The following is a 12,749-nucleotide window of genomic DNA, read 5'->3' as shown; positions in this document are numbered from 1 at the left end:
GCTGGCAAAGTTTTCTAAGAAATACAAGTATATAATGCACACTGTATAAAAAGACAGACTTCACTATAGAATATAGCAAGAATTTTTATGGAAGAAGCAAATGGGAGTGACACTGGTTATTGCAATCCATGCAATATTCCTTTGAATTCCATTCCATTAAAGGGAAATATGCACATAAGCTTTTCCAACTAATTACATATAGTTGAAACTCATAAATCAATCAAAGTCAGTGTATCATTTTAGAAGTTTAAAATTCTAGATCTTACTTAGAAATCCCCAATCCACATTCTTTACTCACAAAACGACTTTTACTGAATTCAAAGGAAGATTAATTTGTGACCTAACCTGCAATCATTGCACTTGAATAACTTTTCTCTGAACTGTATGTCTGGTTCACTTGTACTCAGTTGTAGAACCTGAGTCCTTGCAAGTTCTTCAAGCCAGAAGATACATCTAATCTATTCTCTTTTTTTTTGGAAGGAAAAAACATGTATTTGCCTAAGAATTTAAAGATGTCACAGAAACTTCACATTGATAAAAGGCAGAGAACAGAACTAGATGATACTGGATGTTCAGTATGACAAGTTTTTTCTATAATAGCCAGTGATCATTACAAGTGCTATATAATTTGAAATTAATGCATCAGACTTGGGTACAATACAGTCCTTCTGTAACCTGTCTCCCTTGACACAGATCTAAGCAGGTATATATTTAAAGACTTTTTTTTTTTAAATAAAATTGAAAGGACTAAATATGATGTGCTAGTGTGCTACTTCAGGGTTTGTGATAATAAAATGTCAAAGAACAAGCTGCAAGCTGTTTTTTTTGCTTGAGATACTCAAAGAATTAATTTTATGCTGGCATATACTGTAATTAGAAATAGCTCTGTGCATCATGATTAAACTAGTAGCTATGGAAACCAAAGCAGACTAGAATAAGTGTAAAAGGAGAATAGCGAATAAGCCAATCATAAAATTCCTTTAATCTGTTTATTTTTAATCCTTCTCGTAATGCAAGTTGGAATACTAAGGGTCAATACTACTTTTTTTTTTTAACCTTTGTATGTTTGGAAAGAACAGTATTTTTTCCAAACTACTTCCTAGGTATTAGATTTTGTTTTCACTCCAGAACTTCCCTACCCACACAATCTTAGGTGTTAAAGCACACAATTTTTAATGATCCATTCGTTATTAAATAATTGCATATATTTATCCCTTTATGAAATGAGAACTCCTTGTTTCCAACAGCCAGAAATCTCCATGGTGTTCTATCCCCTTAACTATTCTGATAGCCATCTGCTGAACATGTTCCAGTTTAGCAATGTCCTGATGGATACGGAGGAAGGATGGATGTATCTCTGAGCTGTACTTACCTGATGCAATCTCAAGTACTGAATGGGGGGAAGAATCACTTCCCTTGCTATACAGGCTACACATATTGTGACCATCAAGCAGGCAGACAGCCTTCATGACACAGTGCTGACTCATGTTTAAATTCTCACTCAGCCTCAGGTCTTTTAGGAAAGAGCTGTTTCCTGGCACTCACCAGCCTATGCTTCTGCATGGGGTTATGCCAGCCCAGGTACGTCTGTTCTTACTGAATTTCCCCAGGTACCTCACAGTCAGGGTAGCTGAGGTCCTTTTGAATGCTATCCCTGTGTATACCCCAGCGTAGAGGTTGGCTGGCTTTGCCACCCATTTTGCTGTCATTCCCAAACAAAAGGGCACTTTCCCTGCCACCATCCAGGTCAATGATGAAAATGTTACGCAATATTTGCACCAGTATCAGCCTCTAAAGTGCAGACACTCCTTAGAAATCATGCTGTACACCTCTGTCCTTTGAGACATACAATGGAACTGCTTTCCACCTGTGTTGTAGCCACTAGTCCCTAATGCTTTAAGAAATTGTGTCAAAATACTTGGTTAAATCAAGGTAAACAAAATTGTTTACCTGCTCCACCCTCATCTACAGAGACAGGTGCCTCATTACAAAATGTAATCAGGTTAGTCAGACATAGTCTGTCCTCAGTAAAGCCACGATGGTTGTTATGAATCACATTATTTACCTTGCTATGCCTAATAATAGTTTCCAGAAAGATTTATTTCATGATCTTCCCAAGAACTGAGATGAGACCGTGCTGTGTATAGTTCTCTGGACATCCTTCCTTTCCCCCTTGAAAGTGGACGTATTAGCTTTCTCCAGTTACTGAAGACCTCTCATAATCACCATAATCTTTAAAGAAAGATAAGAAATAGCAATATTGGATGCACATGCAGCAGTCTCAGATTGCTTATATGAACCCTTAACTCAGTCTTCCTCTCACATAGTTAGCATTCCTCTCCCCCAGAATTTCCCAGGAGGCACAGATGTCTGGGAGGATAGTGACCAGAGTCCCAAAGAGATCACCTTCAGATCTTCAAATTTTAAAATGGAAAAACAGTAGATATATTAGTTATATTACTTATAAGCAAACTGTATCTGCCTTCAGACAGGGACAATTTATGACACTCAGTGTCAATATCTGGTACATTACTGGGCCATTAATATAAGAGATGAGTTCAAAAAGTACACTTTTCTCAGAAGATTACCGTGGAAGGGGATCTGGTCTAAGCCGTTCTCTGGGCTATGGCAACTAATGAATAAACATTTCATATATCATGCTTAATGTCAGTACTTTCAGATGGACTTAAACAGTTTTTTGATATGAAAGACCAATGACATTGACCTGGTCAGAAAGTATTTAATTGCTTATTAGTATCATGCTTTGAAATGAAAAAAATATCCTGTGGATCAAACTAAAACCTTTTCTCCTCATTGCCCAAATAATATAAAAGCAGATAAATCTTACACTTCAAAATGTCTTTTCAAGAAAACATTTGGTCTAATAAGTTCAATTTCATCATTCTCAGTTAAGTGTTTTCCTTGGCTACTCCTCCTGCTGCCTCTCAACACCAGTTCAAATATTCATAAAACAAAATATGAAGAGCAATACTTTGAAGGACAGAGACTTTTCTTCACCTGCTACTTCTGCCTGGAGTTTTTGCTTCAATATGTGCTTCCTACTATTGTATCTCCTCTATTGCATAGGCTCTAACATCTTCTAAAGGAAGGAAATCTAGCACAACCAGTGACAGGATCTCAACACTCATCATACTAGCATCACTTGGGTGAGGAAAACTCATTATAATCATTTTTAAATTCAACATCTGTGTCCTGCATGGTGACTATATTCACAAATTTTTGCTGCATTTGAAATAACACCTTTATCAGTAGAGACAGGTAATAATTTCCTTGGAAGAAAAAAGGTTACCAACATAAACTGGATTTAGTTTTGCAACTGTATTTTCCAAACTGGAAAAGAAGAGCCCATACCTACAAAAATAGGTCTATATAATATATATATACTCTTCAAAAGTCCATACCTACAAAAATATCCTGACTAGCCATGTCCCATGACCTATACAATTTTTACACTGAAAGATGAGGAAAGACCTCAAACTACTATCTTTACGATGTTATTGAAATAATTATAGTTTTAAAAATCAGCTGAATTTTTCTTCCTCTCAGAATTTGGGGATTCTGTCCAAGTGTGTCCTACAACACCCTAATCGGTTTCACTATTAGCAACAGGATTCTCACAAAACATAAAATTACTCAGGATGCTATTACAAAAAGAGTTTGGGTTTTTTTTCCACAAGCAAGAGCATTCTTCTTTTCAAAGATCACCAAGATGTTGCACATTTCACAAGCAACATTTTGGAACAAGCCTTCTTCAACACGCTCCCTTTACCCTCCTTACTGGCAGTATATTTTATTTTCTTTACTGGAAAATTGGCTGCTGCAAGTTTGTTGAGCCACTGTCTACCCAGCTCTGAAGCAAGCACTGGACTGCTTCATGTACTTATAAAGACAGAAACAACCACCATCCAGAACTATTTATTTGACCAATTGTATTGGGTTTATGCGGCACGGTTTTGTAACAGGGGAGGGGGCTACAGGGGGAACTTCTCTGAGAAGCTGATAGAAGCTTCGGCTTTGTGCAATGGAAGCACTGATTTTCATACGATCTGCATTCCTCTGTGAACCGAAACAGCTCTAAAAAATAATAAGAGAAAAAAAAATTAAAAAAAAAATAGGCTGTTTTTATGATGGGGCGTCGTCTTGAATTAAGATCAGCAATTTTGTCTTCAAGAAATTCCTGTTTGAGACTAGGAACTGCGTTGTCTTCTGTGTCCGACCGCATGACGTGCTCTCCATCAGACCTGAAATTATCCTCCAGCTCTCCACCTGCAGGAGGCTGCGGGAAAAACAACCTCCCTTCACTCCTCAAGGAAAAAGGATTTCCACTCACTTTAAAAACAGATGACGTAATCCCTGCTTTTCCTTTTTTTTTTTTTTTTTTTTTTTTTTTTTTTTTTTTTTTTTTTTTGGGGGGTGGGTGGGTTGGGACGAGCGGGAGGTGGGGCGACGTTTTGTTTTGTTTTGTTTTTTCCATCGGCCAGAGATAATTACCACAGGCTACTGGGAAGGGAAAGACAGCACCGAGCACAGTGAAGAGAACGCCCAGAGCCAGTTTTTTCCCGGCGGGGCTCTCGGCTCCGTTGTGTTGCCCCCCCAGAGCAGCTCCCGCTTTGGGAGCCGTGCGCGCTCCCGCGGGGCCGCGGCTGCGGGGGCCGCGCTCGCCCCCTGCTGGGCGCGCTCCCGGCAGCGCCTTCGGCATGACGTCACCGCTGCAGCGGCTCCGCTCCGCCATCCCCCCCGCCGTCACAGCGGGAGAATATTCCCGGCAGGTTTTCACCCTGCTCTTGTTTTCTTCTTTTCTCTCTTTTCTTTTTTTTTTTTTTTTTTTGATACATCTTTTAAATAGCTGGTCTGAAAAATTTTGGTATAGGAACGTTACCAGATTGTAAAGAAAGCCTTAAAGAAATGCCTCTCATCGGTGCAGGTTATTCAGCAGAGCCGAATCGCTGATGTCACTGGCGTACGCTGCAAACCGAATGGGAATTACCTTTCTGTTGTGCAGTAAATAAACAAGCCTGAATGGGGTGCAGAGCTGATGAGGCACTGGGCATAACTACCACTCCCCTGTGTTTTACGGAGCTAAGCACCATTTCTCAGAAAAAAAACACGGCATCCTGACATGAGGACAGCACGAGTAATTTATAGAACATCTCTCCCCCCCCTTAAAAAAACAACCCGGCACCAAAACCAAACACAGCCAAACAACAAAAAAATAGCGCAGGAAACAAACAAACAAAGCCCTGATAACCAGCCCACCACCCTCTGTGGTGGGTTGATTCCTCTGCAAACAAGGTAACATTACTCTTCCATATTCCCCGGTCAGAGACTCAAATACTCCTGAAAAGCTATCCACAAAGCCAGCCTTGCTATTTGATGTATTTCTCAGTAGTGTTGAACGAACCCGTCAAGTTCCACAAGCAGAACTTGTAGGGTCGGGAAGTGGGGTCTCTCAGCAACAAGGCAAAAACATTGAGATGGATACTGGACAAAAGTGCTCTGAAAGCTGCAGGGTTTGCAGACAGAGAGGAAAACACTTTTTTTTTTTTTTTCCCTCCAGATCTACAGATAAAAATAGCACAAAATAAGAACATAAAGAAAAAAAGTGAAAAAAAGGGGGCGGGTGGGGGAAGAGTAAAAACAGCAGGAAATTGAAAAATATCCTTAACTACTTCAGGATAAAAGGGAAAATTAGAATGCTCTACCTTTTAAGCTTTAGTTAACAGCAATACGGACATTATAACAATCACGGAGTTTGTAAATCTTCTGGTACAGAATAAGTACTAGATTTGGCTTCTACTGAATGTACTGGTGTATCCACTGACACCGCATTATGAAATGTTCAGCATTATGAAAGGAAAAAAATTAGCTATTTTGTTGAAGGTACATTACTCTTATGTTTAATTCATTTAGGCAAGTCAATAATTTGCCATTATTTAACAAGTGTGGCAGACTAAACAAAATGGTTTTGACCCTTTTTCAGTGTTGCATTATATTTTATGAATCATACAATTTTTTTATTTACTGTAGTAGCTCTGCTGTACTTTCCTAACACTATGTTTCAGTAAATTCTATCATGTTGAAAATGTGTTGAAAGCAGACTTTATCTTTCTGTTTCAAGTATATCTAAGCACAATCTTGCCCTCATTGAAATCAGGGACAAAACTTTTGTTTGGTATAATGAAAGGTCAGATTCTTTACTCTTGGATCTTACTACTATAAAGTTCTTTAAAAAGCAGCATTTAAAATGCATTGCTTCTATAAAAGCAGTCACAGTATTATCCTTATTTTATGTAGATGCCATGATGCTCCAAATTTGAAAGCAACAAGATCTCAGTTTTGGAATTTGGTCCTGTTCCAGTTACATCTGCTGTGTTGCTTTCTTGAAAACGACTGATTTAGCTTCCAGAGATGAATAAGAAAGCATTAAGAAATTATACCTGCATGAAAGCACTTGACAAGAAACATAATATCCTACTTTATTCAATGAAAACTGAAGAGTTTGAATGGCATCAGGGAGCAAGCAGGAGGGAAGGGCAAGGAAAAAAGATAGAAAGAAAACCTAATTAAGTAGAATTATTCTTTAATCTTCCATTTTTTGCATATGAAGGATTAATGCTCAAAATGTCTTTCTACAGAAAAAAAATAAAAGGAGTATGTGAACTCTGACTTTTTAATTCTTCAGCAGAACTGTCCCAGCCTGACATAATTTTACTGTGTATTGACTATATAACCATCCCTTATTTAAACTGTCAGATTTTACTTATAATCAAGATATAACGGTAGAAGAAGATGGAAGAAAAGCAGGGAGAACTCCTGCTAAGGAGAGGCTACATTGAGGTAGATTTAAATACTCTGAGAAGCACAGTAGGAAGAGGGCTAGAAGAAAATTAGCTATTCATGTGGTCACTGAAAGGCTTCTCAAGGATAAAAGGTGCAGATGAGGAACTGAAAGAATAAGGAGGCAGAACAGAAGTGGGGGATATGGTAAGAACACTGAAGAAATTATTTCATAAACCAATGAGTGAAGAGTTCAGAATGTAGTTATACAATTTAATATACTGACATTGAGCAGGGCTACCACAAAACTGAAGTTTCAGCAAAAACAGAAAACTGTCATCAACCAATTTCCAGTCTCCATCTCCTGAAGTGGTGATGTCTGGCTCACACATGCCACGTGCTCTGTAGTGTAATCCTACACCGTGATTGCATGGTCCCTGCCCACAGCACACAGCTCTACCACATATCCCTGTTCCATGGCATGCCCCAGGGAGCTCCATGGCCCACATACCTGCTGGCACTGGACACAGCACTGTATTTGAAATCACCTAATCCCACCTCACCTGGATCCAGTCGCTGCTGTTTGAGCATGACAGACTTTCCTAGCCAAAGGGGTGATTTCAGTCTTTGTGTCTGATGATGGATCTGGTTCTTCTGCTGGCAGATCTGGGCCTTAGCAGTGCCACAACATCCAGGTTCATTGGAAGTGTTAAGAGCTTGCAGCATGAGTAACAATTGATTTAAAATAACAAAATGTTGGTACAGCTGGCATCTATTGTTGCAATTGAACCAGTTGTACTGCTTCTTCCTTTCTACCAGCAGACTTACTAATAATGAGTAGAAAGTTGTCCATCATTAAGGACCTGATATTACCCCAGCTTTTGCAGTTATCTAAAACCAAAAATTTTATTTCCTAGTTGCTATAAAACAAAATTCTTGACATATGGTTCTCATATTTAATCTATTAGTTCAAAATAATGTCAAGATAGTCAGAAGAAAAAGAAAGGAACCTAGTTCCCAGAATTTAATGTGAGATGTGTTCACAGGCTAAATATGAGATGAAAAAGTTTAATTAGAAGTGCATGAAATAATGTATTTGAGACAAAATATGATTGCTACCTGTGAAATAAGAGGTGTTGTTAGTAGGGTTGAATGATAAAACCATTTATACCCATCCTTCTCTCTCCCTTGCTTCCTTATCTCTGAGAAAGGATATGCAGGAGAAGAAGGAAACAATTGAGAGGGAGAACACACTGTACTTTTACATCAAAAGGTCCATTGAGCGCATATTATAATATCCAGCAGAGCTAAAAAAATTAATTATTTAGTTTACCGTCTCAGGTTTATGCATTTGATATTTAATGATGCAAAATTGATGGCTGGACTTGATGATCTTGAAGGTCTCTTCCAACCCTTAGGATTCTGTTATTCTATGAAAATGCTATAGCGGGCCACTACAGAAGACATTGTAGAAAGGAAATAATGATTTCAAGTAGAATCTCTATGATTTAATCATAGATCTTGGTTGTAGAGACCCATACATAGACATGAGTTACTTCTGTAGGGCCTGAACACATACCATTACATTAGTAGGTACTGCCTTTAACAAAAAGGCTTGCATGTACTGTTGCTAAGAGCTTGTTCCTATACAGATGTGTAAGAGCATAATGTTCTCAGGAAACCTCTATTCCAGGGCATCAAATTTGTCGATTCTGATCTATAATAAAAGGAGTTACATATAATTACATTTGCCAGCTCTTTGCATTTTCTACCTCGAAGGAATTCTGCCAAACCAATTGGAACTGCACAAAACCTAAAGAAGGGAACAAGAGAAGCCTCAACTCTTTTTTTGATTCTAAAATATTTGCTGCTAGGTTACTTTTTTCTCTTTTCTGTAGGCTAGAAATCCCACCAGTATTTCTTAAAAAAAAAAAAAGAAAAAAAGAAAAAAAATCAGACAAGGAGGTGTTTTGTATTACAAATATATATATGTTAATATATATATATATTTATAATATAATATATATATATATAACTGGTCCATTATGCTCCCAGTTAGAAAGTTACTTGAACTCTGCAAAGGATAAGTTAAAATGCTCTTTATAATAGATAATTATCTATTATGCTCTTTATAATAGATAAAAAAATAAAGAAATAATGAATAGTGAAAGTAATCTTACCTTCATTTAGACATTAAGAGCTCAAAGCTGTGCAGCACTGAACAGGCCCCTGGTTAATATGTGACAAACCCTGCCTGTAGAAAAGGCTACCCCATGTTGGTCATTTGAGCTACTACAGGATTTTTTTACATATATATAACTATATTAATCATTTCTACTCCTGAACAGGAAAGATATCCGAAGGAAAACTTCGTACTGCACTTCTAGATAATGGCAAAGCCACCAGGTGCCAAGTGGGAGCAAGCTTGCAGTCTCCTCTGTCACAATGATCTGGCTAATAGTGTTCAACAGCCACAGGCTTGAGAGCCTGGTGGGATGTGTGGCACAGCACAGGCCTGAGTTTTTTCAAGTTCAGCAGATTACCTAGGCCAGCAGTTCTGCAATATGCAAGGGTCTTATGGTGAGTATCACTCCAGGACAGAGGTGTTACCTAGCCTAAACATCTGCTTCCACTAAAACTATGGACATTATTTAAATTTAGGTATTTAAAATTCCCATTATAGTCAGTAATGATCTAATCAATACATTCAATAGATTTGAGCAAACAACTAATTTTATTCTAAACTCCTAGTGTTTAGGAAACTGAGCTATTGAGCACTTCCACAGTGCAAGACTGTGAAAGATCTTGAGGTACTCCTGTGAGAAAAAAAACAGTAATGACCTACTGGTCCAGCACTTCAAAGCAAATCTTATCTAAGTGCTAGCTTTGGAAGCCAGAGCCTGTTCAGAGTAGTGATTATCCCTGGTTACCACTTTTTGAAAACTACCACTAATTATCAGCCAAGAAGGGTCTGTCACCTTCTTCTTCCTCATGTCATGCAGTGGCTGTTCAAAATCTACATTGTGCTAATCACTAAGGACAAGCAGAACTTTCTGATTTGGTCTGATCTCATTTACAGATGTTGGACTCATTGTGTTTCATTTCTTGAAATGAATTCTAGGCAAACCCAGTGCTGTAACTACCAACAAACATCAACACCACTGCCAAGGTTGCAATTCCTCTGTTAAAATAGTTTATGAAATGTTACTGGTTTTAGTCACAACAAAGACTGTATGCACCTAATAAACAACTGCATGAAACAATGAATTAAGCTTCTTTGAAGTATTTTCTCATTTTGACACCTTTTAGTAAGGAATCTTAGAAAAAACAGGGGGAGATAACCACCAGCCTGAGTTCCACATGAAATCATTTGCTGGATATAATTTCTACCTAAATTAATATGAGGTAGAAAGGCATATGTTCCCTGCCAGGCAACAAGTGAATAGGATAAGTAGTGGGAGAAAAGAAAAAAACATTCTTAGTGAGAAATTAAAATAATATTTACATATTCCCACCAGAGGTCACTCATACCATAAGAATAAAATGAAAGCTATCAAAATTCTAAGTACTCATTGATTCTACATATGATGGGAATTGAAATTACATTTTGAATCCATTTAAATTTCTATTTATACTAGTTTTATTGAATATTTATATCTGCAATAAATGTATTCTCTTTTAACAACATGAATGGAGGAGAAAATACGGAGGTCTGGTAAGAATAATAAACAACTAGTTGAAAAAATTCAGTTAGCTCAGCTTTCAGTGACTGAGATAAAACAAGCAAAAATTCTGCAAAAAACTTAAGGTTGTAGTAACTAACACTGTAGATAAGAAGGTGTATGGTGGACATGGATGACAATAAATTACTGCATTTCACCTTGATACCTTTATTTCTTAAGCTGAAAGTCAGAGAAGTTAGAAAAAGTAGGATTTTTTCTTAGAAGTGGGGTAGAGCTAGACACCTTGCATAAAGGAGTTATTAGGCATGCCTATGTTAATCAAGACACCTAATAGTAAAAATATTCTATTTCTTTTCTGAGTAATTAAAATAAAACATAACAGAGATTGCAGTGCTAAATATAATTTCAGAATCCAGAGAAAATTACTTTATGCACACAAATGTGATTAGAACTATTTAAAGGAAATGTTTCTATCCTTAGCATGTAAAAGAGAAAGTATTAAAACAGTTTTCTGTTTTACATCGTGAACTTTTTTCTCTTTACTAAGCACTCTTTAGGCCACATTTGTCATACTGCTTCCAGTTTTGGGCCCCTGACATAAGAAAGGCATCAACAAAAGGGAGTAAGTTCAGTGGAGGACTACCAAAATCCATGAGCAATCTGTCCTGTCCTTATAGCTCACCCTGCTCTGAACTGGAGGTTTGAGTAGATTGTCTGAGAAGGTCCTTCTAATCTGAATCATCCTCTTTTACTATATTATGATCCTGTAAACCGGTCTCAGTCACCCTTGGCCAAAAGAATGAAGTTTAACTAGACAAGACAAAGGCAACAAGTCTGGTAATTTGCATTTATCAGTTAGATCTTATCTAAGAGTGAAAATAGGCTAGATCTCTTCAATTGCTGGAAGGGTTGGCTGAAAAGAGCTAGGAAAAAATTGAATGGAAAATTATTTGCTATCATTAAAAAGAGAGTACATGGATTTCCAGATGGACACTTTAAAAATAATAAATGAAAATGCTGACTTTAAACTAGTGTTCACTGTTGTGAGATATTTCGGAGATCAAAAGTCTAGGATGGTGGAAAAATGTACAGGATACATAACCATGACCTTAAATGCAACATTTAGTATAAAAATCTGATAGTTTATAATTGCCAAAAGATACAGTATCAAGAGTGAAAGAATAAATTTATTTTCCTTAGTTTTTTTTATTTACTTCTGCTAGAAGCTTTTGTGCAGTATAATACTTAAGGGCCTTTTGTTCCATTCTCTGTCTGCACCCACTTCTTGTACTGACTGTTGTTGGCTGTGGAAAATAGATAGTGCTTGAGACTATGACCAAGTATGGTTGCTATGACCTTCAAGATCATTTAGATTAAAATATAGCATAGTCTTCTAAGGAACGAAGCAAATTCAATAAAAGTTTCCCTGGCAGGTGACGTATATTGTAAATTTTCTGCCCAGTAGATCACCGACAAAGTGATTCCTTATCCACCTCTTCTCAGTTCCTTCTGCTAAAGAAAAATGTCAGGAATTACATGGTACAACAAATCTTCTCAAACAACATGTTTTTTTGCAGAGAACAGGGTAAGAAGACATTTTTTCTTATTTGGGTGCGCATACATGTCAGGTACAGTGGATTGTGTTAGCTTTATTGAAAGAAATCAAGAACTATCTTTGGGACTGTGGTTTCACAGTCCATTGGGTACCTTCCCATTGTTTTCATCACTTTGACACAAACACAGCAATGGTAATAAACTGAGTTAGACCGAGAAATTTTACTGTGGGAAACATAATTTGAAGAAAAATACTTTTCACTAAACAAGTTCCGTACTGCAAGCCACCACCCAGCTGCACAAACAGTTGGAGGGAAAAAGTAGAAGAGAAAAAACAAGTGGGTGCTTCCCAGTAAGTGTCTGTGAATCATAAACCCACGTGTGTACGTGATAACCCCAGGTGGAGTGGGATCTGGTGGAATGCATTTTGTGACTCGTGTTCGATGGGATAAGTGCGTTAGTCTGCAGTTCCTTTTTGCCCCTCAGCATGGAGCCACGGTCTCTGCTAACGAGGTGCGGATACTGCTAAATGAGTCAAAATTCATGTCACTTTACAGTGCTTGGCTTGACTACTAGGACGTCTGGGGACAGACCAGCGCCCCTCGGAGATCCTCGGGGGGTGCAAAATCCGCCCTTCCCTCCTGGCGCTGGTTTCTGGTACCCCCACAGTAACGGGGAATGCGGCTTGCGAGCTCTGAAACCTCCCCTCCACAG

The sequence above is a fragment of the Cyanistes caeruleus genome, chromosome 5 (assembly GCF_971803275.1).
Source record: "Cyanistes caeruleus chromosome 5, bCyaCae1.hap1.1, whole genome shotgun sequence".
Classification (NCBI taxonomy): Eukaryota; Metazoa; Chordata; class Aves; order Passeriformes; family Paridae; genus Cyanistes; species Cyanistes caeruleus.
This window is presented reverse-complemented; position numbering follows the sequence as displayed.